We start from the raw sequence: 7,802 nt of genomic DNA, 5'->3' as shown, positions 1-7,802 counted from the left end.
TACAATAATAGATGCGACCTAATCCAGTGCCTGTCTCAGACCTTGTCGTGGTGTGCTGACTCATTACTAATGTCAGCCAATAGCTTTCCAGATAAGTGTGGGTACATCTTAGCCTGCAGCAGTTGTATCGCTCTTCTATTAATTCACGCTACAAGTCATACATCTTCAACGTGAAGGCATGAGCTATATAGTTAACTGGTTCACTTATTTTATAATTTGACGATATATGATAAAAGCAGGCTCAGGAGCTAAAGCAATTCAACAACCGGCGGCCTGCTTTAAAGTCGTGTTAAAGTGTCATATACACACACGTAACTCCGCTCCAATGGCGCACCAATATTAATTTGGCAACAACAGGTGCGAAAGGGGGTCTGGGACTGAAGCTTCGATTACATTCGATGCATCGCGCGGGACAAAGATTTGGCGCAGAACAGGTCTCAGGTCACTCTTTCGGTGTGGTAAATGCAATAGGAATTGTAACCGATTGAGGTAGCGGATAAAATATACTTGTATATATGTAGCAGCATATAGTCTCGGGCACGGGCGGGCAACTTCTCCACTAGACGGATTGAATATGGGCAGACATGGGGTGATTACTTCGCGAATGTAATCGATTGCGATTACGATTACTTCTGAATGACGCGATTACGATTACAGCAAAATCAGGAAGTAGTCGATTACGATTACATTGGAAAAGTAATCACGATTACACACGATTACATATATTTTGCATCTTAGAAGTTATATTGGAAGACAATACATGGATTGTGCTGAAAAGGCCTAATGAGTAAATAACTTTCTTTAAAAAAGATGGGACATTTGCTTGTTACGTCACAAAGTACCCATTGCCCATTTTATAGAGGACGTTTTACCGCACCCAATGATTTGCATTCTTGCCAGGTCCACAACTGCCGCACCCCAAATTTCCTAATAGGGTGGGGAGCGAGCTCGAAGGGGACTCAAAAGTATTTCGTAAACCAACTATTTTCGAGTGATTTCATGAACTTGAAAATTGTTTACGAGCATCGTGATTTAAATGTCTCTAAATAGCTTGATTTTGAAATACATATGTCTTCTGCTCAAGAAAAAAGCATGCATAATTTATAGTAACCGGCATTTAGGTGCCAGTCAATACCGCGCCACGACACACCAAAAGACATATGCAGTTTCGGCCAACATGCGAATCCACGAAGTGTGCTACTAATGAAAGACATGGGCCGAAACTTGGAGTTTGTATTCATTGTCAATAGCCGCGCTGAGTGGGCGTGACTATTAGTCTGGTCCTTCCAATCTGAGCCTACAATGCGAATGCCACCCAGGCACCCACAGAGCATTAAAGACATGGCAATTTGTGTGTGCGTCTCACGCAAGTATTTCTTTTAGTCTGCTACGTTTGGGCCACAACAATATCTTTTCATTATACCACAGACCGGAGATCACGAATTAACAACATACCCTAAAGTAGGCTTACCATATTTTGGAAATCAAAAAAGAGGACACTTTTTCAGAAATTTGCAACTTGCAAAACTGGAGTAAAATTCTGAAAAACCGGTTAATTTTTCCCGCTTTGTGATCGGCTGACTAAAAAAAAAAAGTCATCTTTTCGCTCAGAGCTAAAATCACCGTTTTTCACTCCGAAATACCCGCCGGAGCTTCACTTCTGTGCTAATATGCGGCATATCACTCGCAATTTGCTCTAAATCTGCCTAAATTTTCAAAAAAGAGGACAAAAGGGCGTCCTTCGAGGACACTTTCAAAAAAGTCTAAAAAGAGGACAAATCCTCTTAAAAGAGGACGTATGGTAAGCCTACCCTAAAGTAATTATTACAAGATACCAGAGGTTACCATTATGAATTACGTACCACCAGCTCTTCAGGTAAATCTGACCATCGAGGGCTTAGAGAGGATTAAAAATGAAGAGTAATATAATGCAATTACCAATATTATTGACGAAATTAAATCTTCTACCTGTAAATTTACTACCCTATGGGGGCGCAATACCAACGTTTGGAGTGGGGGACGATTTGCTGTTCTTATCATGATTCTAGCTACGAGCCACGCAAACATTGCTATGGCGGCAGGTTCAAATGTTAAGTAAAGAATTGTGAAATAACGATTGGCGCCTGTTTGAAGTAGAATCATATGAGAATAAGAGAAAGTGAACATTAAATTCTGCCTTCAACATACAGATAATGTAATGCAAACGACCATTACCAGAAACTGCTCGGTTATGATATATATCAGCAGCTGGTGATTTTTAATGCTTCGTCGTGGAAACCGTAATGTTTTATTTGACGAGTAGGCTACAAAATTTCAAACCTTTGTCCGGTGAACGTTCGTAGGCTACAACATAGGCCTACTGCTCGCCAAGCAGCAACGGTCAAATTGCGTTTAACCAAGCATAACCAAACATCAATACAAAAGTTACTATTTTAAACTAGACAGAGAGGTGATTAATTATCCTGCTGCGAGGTAGTGGCGTCTGGAATGTATTGATAACCTGATATACAGCACGTTGAGTGTTCTTACAATCACACTAATGTACATCGAATATCTATTCCATGGGTGGCCAACCTTTGCAGCCAAAGGGCCACATTTGAATGACGAACTATTGCGCGGGCCACTAGCCGCGCTAATCGCGAAAATTTTTCGAAGTTCGTAGGTCAATTATATTGTCACTTGACTATATTGCGGGCCTGCTGTATATCGCTGGGCTCAGTTTGCACGGAATGGACTATTCGGCACCTGGACATATCGATATCGAAAGCTTTGACCAACATGCGTCTATCATTTTGTGCCTAGGTTTCATAGTCGACGGTCTTTCTGCGAGCGCAAACGCAAGGTCGCATATATTGAACGACGCTTTGTCTCGTAATCGCGAATATAGTTAGACTCAATCTGATACATTAGGCGTTCTTTCATTTTCACAAAGGGGAAACTATATGTAAAGCAAGAAATCGAGTGACAACATGTTGCGTGTAGAAAATTTGTACTTTTGATAAATCTATCGCAAATTATTCTGCTTTATTGTAGTGTACGAATATCTACCAAAATGTGACTGGCTCATGGATCTGCCAATGCGTCGGAACTGATATTTTAGTCATCATCTCTCGTGTTTCGTCCGGACTAATCAAATTTTTGGTTGGCCTTGCAAGTTCACAATCTTTGCAATCCATTTTTGATAATATTACTAATTTCGGAAATTACCTCGCGGGCCACTCAAAACCTTCTCGCGGGCTACGGGTTGGCCGGCCCTGATGTGTTCACTATGTGTGGATAGCCGGTAGTGCGGAGCGGATCGACAAATTCTCTGGTCCGACTCCGATCCGGTTGTGCAATTCCCTGGTCCGGCTCCGATCCGGCTCCGGCCGCATCAGGAAAAGTACTGATCCGGCTCCAATCCGGTTCCGGCCAAAAATGAAAAAGTCCGGCCAGAAATCCGGCCCTACTCGGTACGGAGGTTCCGTGAATTGATAAATATGCCTCGTTTATGTTCACACTGGCTTGGTGGTTATTTACGCGTGGTTGGTTGGTAGTTATATAGTTATAAAAGTTATGCTTATCCATAAAGATTCTGGCCGGATCAAAAAAGTAGTGATCCGGCTCCGATCCGGTCCGGTCAAAATTGTAAAAATCCGGCCGGATATCCAATCCGGCTCCGGTCTATGATCCGCACTAATAGCCGGATGCTTTTTACGCAATGACGAGCAAAGCTAATGGGCCACTTCTGACGTAATAATGAGCAGTGGCATTTGAAAATCTGACGTTTGTGCTGTCACTAACTGGTATAATACCTCTTCCTTGTTCACGAATGTTCAGTTTATGTCATAGTCCTGTACAAAGAAAAAGTAATCGTTCTTTCACAAAGAAATCGATTAAATATGGGAAGTAGTCGATTACGATTACGATTACTTCGGAATTTTCTCGAATGTAATCGATTGCGATTACGATTACTTGAAAATGCTGTAATCGTCGTAATCGATTACGATTACTAATCGCGATTACCCCATGTCTGAATATGGGAAAGGAAGCACTCGGCGGGCCGGACTCCGTTAGGCCTATTGGTAAATTAATCGCGTATTTATTCATCTATACAAGGGCTAAATCATATTTAATGTAGGGTTTACCGTCCTCTTTTTTGAAAGTGTCGTCGAAGGACGCACAAATGCCCTCTTCTCTGAAAATTTTGGTTAAATGCATGTGAAAATTGGACTGAGATATAGGAAATTAGCACTCAAGTAACGTTCCGGTGGGTCTTTCGGAAGTCTAAAAATTTTGAAAAAGTGTCCTCTTTTCAGATTCTTAAAATATGGTAACCCTATAGGTCAGGGGTGGGCAACATACGGCCCGCGAAGGTATTTTGTCCGGCCCACGGACAGTTTTCCGTCTTACATGATAATGTGGCCCGCGGCCCCAGTATTCTTAGATTCCCCACTACTTGCGTGAACGTCAAATTTTAGTGACTGTATGTTATTATACACATGTAAGCGCACTGCGCAATGAGCGAGGGTGGTGCTTACTCGTAAGTTAGTCGAAGCGAGAAGACTTGCATTATCGGCATTTATGATGTACTCAACCCTAATGTCATTTGTGGTAATCATGGTGTTTCTCGACTACAATTGTCATTTATACTAGGCCAATATTTCATATTTTTGATTCCGTAACCGTCGACTTGTAGGACGGCACACTTCTAGGCTTTTGTAAGACATCGCTTATGCCAGGGGTCGCCAACTCGAAACGGGTCGTGGGCCACTTGCAAATTTCGTAGAGGCCGCGGGCCGCATGAATTCAATATCGAGATAAAATAGGCCACACAGTTGAACAACCACGCTATATCTCGTCACCTACTAAACCAGGGTGGCCAACCTGCGGCCGTAGAAGGGAAATTTGTGCGACGGTGGAAAAGTAATTCAATTAAAACCGTATGTGTTGGCGGCCGTCGACATGCAATTTGAATTTACAAAGTGAGTCTCGATTTTTTGAGAGATCCTAATTAATCTTAAAATTTTCTTCGCGCTGCGCGCGATTAAATGTGACTTCGTTTATCGATTTTAATATAGTGGCGCCCTTTGCAATCATAGCCCCAGAGTACAGACGTGAACACCAGATGAAAATGATGCGCCTCATCAAGAAGTACCAACCCGGAGTCTTGTACTCCTCACTATACGGACAATCTTGATGGTAGGTCAAGAAATAACAGCATGCAACAAAGTGACTAATTACAATTGGCCCACCCGAAGATGCATCGTCATTTTTATCTATTCCTAAATATTCGAAAAACACACCCCCCATCAAATCTAAAGTTGAATCTGATGACATGCGATGAGAAATAATATGAAAAATACTATTATTTATGAAGAAATTCATAGATGAATCATAAAACATTTTCGCGCTTCGCGCGATTTGGAACGGCCTATAACATGACCAGTCACCAGTGACCACTCGCGAAGTCGATGCGTATAGTAAGCCTATGTGATTAAATCGACTAGTCCGGAGTTCACCGGAAAAGGACATAGAGACTTTAACATGTGTATTTGGCGCCCAGATAGTTCATTACGACTATGCCCTGGAATGCGGCCGTATAGGCTACATGAGTGGCAAAAAGGTTGGCCACCCCTGTACTAAGCCCTAATGAAGAGATATATTGGTGAATTGGGGGTACCGGGCTTATCGAACGCCTTGAAATCGTAATTAGGCATTGCATCGTGTTGATCGATCACAGAGAAGCAAACATGGTGGCGCCTGTATGACAATGCTGTTCTCAAATCCACATTATCTTCGTCATTATTGGCGAGAAATGGCTTTGAAGTGACATTGCTGTCGTTAAAATACATTCGTTAAATACGATTTATTCCTTGTATATGTGGATAAATGGGCGAATAATGTTTCGATTCAGCAATCCGGCCCGCCAAGTATTTAATTTTCCCATATCCGGCCCGCCGACTGGAGAAGTTGCCCGCCCCTGCTATAGGTTATAAGTAGGGCAAGTTTTTGTTGCAGTTAAATCCGTGGAAAGCTGCATTTATTTTTGACAAAAGTTGCAGTAAAAGACCACATTTTGCTCGGTTGACTAAAAAAAAGAGGTCAACTTCCTAGTGCCACTCCGGAAATACAGTTTTCCATCCGCATTCTCTATTGATTGACTAAAAAAAGGTCAACTTTCCGGCTCAGCTCCCGAAATACCCGTAAGAGCGTTACTTCAGTGCTGATTTACGGTATTTCAGTCGAATTTGGCCGTGTATTTCACCAAAATCAAAAAATACTTTCATGAAAAATCAAAAAAGTTGCAAAAAGTTGCATGGAAAAAAATGGACAAAAATTGCAAAAAGTTGCACTATAAGATTCCTTCAAACAGCTTAAAACATCATTCTACATATCTTGCGAGTGTATAGGAAGCTGCCACGGAAGCTGTAAAAAAAGTTGCAAAAACTTGCTCTAGTTGTAAGTCATGACTCATGAATGGGATGCCATGATTACGGCAGGACTCAATGAGAAAGGACCGTTGAAAATCATATCTTGCACAGTTCAGTAGAAAATGGTCGACGGTTTCGGCGATATTACAATGAAGACAGAGCGGAGTATCTGAACATCCTACTCTAAAAAAAATATGAGCGTTAAGCTTACAGTGGCCGGAGCTCAGACGGAACATGATGACCTCAAATTGCCGATATGCATGCATTGACGGGAATTTAGTTTAAATGCAACTGTGGAAACGCTCTATCTTCACATGCGTACAGTACCTGCTAGAGATTTCGCGAATATCGGCGGACAAGTGACTTCGCACTGGTAGGACCACAGTAAGTTCATCAGCGGTATTGTAGGTATTCGGTTATGTTTTACCAAATTGTCCGCGTGTTATACTGTTACCCGTCTCTTGCTATAAGCCGTTGCAAGTCTGCTCACTTGTTGTCATAACCCCGTGGCGGTAAGTCCTCAAGTGTAATGAATTTTGTATTAAGCATCTCTCACGGCAACAATGAGCCGACAAAGTGTGAGTGGCATACAGAAAGATCTTCTAGTGAATCTGAGTCCTTTTGTGCCGTAGCACGTGCACAACTATTAGTGCACTGTTTCCGTTTTCCTCCCGAAGTTAAATTAAATGACATAGGCCTACTTACGGTCTACCATGCTTCAATTAACATACAATAATCGATCAAATCGTGAATGCAGTGTCTCATACAACTTCGTAATTCTTAGCTTCAACTACGGGCCTATATGCCCTGTAATACGGTGGAGGGCACCATCCAATGACATTATCTGAAATGCGGTCTGGGATAAACAAAAGTTAAGCACTACAATACTACCATTTGCATCCCATGATGTGGTTCAATTCGTATGTGTGAAAACTTTGTGGCTCTTGGTATGTAGCAGCACGAACCCAGCTCACGTAGGACTCGGTGCATTAGAACGTATTTATAGCTGCTTCTTAAAACTGTACCTAGTATGCGTCGCTATACTTCTACTTGGAATAGTTTGGGGATGATTTCAAAAGGACTACTTCTACTCGTACTCAAGTGGACTTCAGCGTCACTACTTGTACTCTAGTAGCTTTGACCAGACCAAACTGGAAAGCTCCAAATAGTGATAAGCGTATCCTCAACTTCGCGTTTTTATTATTAGTGGAAATAGGAACCTTCTGAATATCCGAATAACGCGGGCGGGCATGAAGTATTACTGCCGATACTGACTCCCGGAGATCGATCTTCAAGATACAAATGCAATGTTATTTCTCATTCGCCACTTCTGACATTACTTGATGGCTGAATAACAGAGACCGCTTAGCAGGCTCAGCCTAATCATTA

Source organism: Botryllus schlosseri, chromosome 4 (assembly GCF_051294905.1).
Source record: "Botryllus schlosseri isolate E-star chromosome 4, Bs_hap1, whole genome shotgun sequence".
Lineage (NCBI taxonomy): Eukaryota > Metazoa > Chordata > Ascidiacea > Stolidobranchia > Styelidae > Botryllus > Botryllus schlosseri.
Note: the sequence above shows the minus strand (reverse complement) of the source record.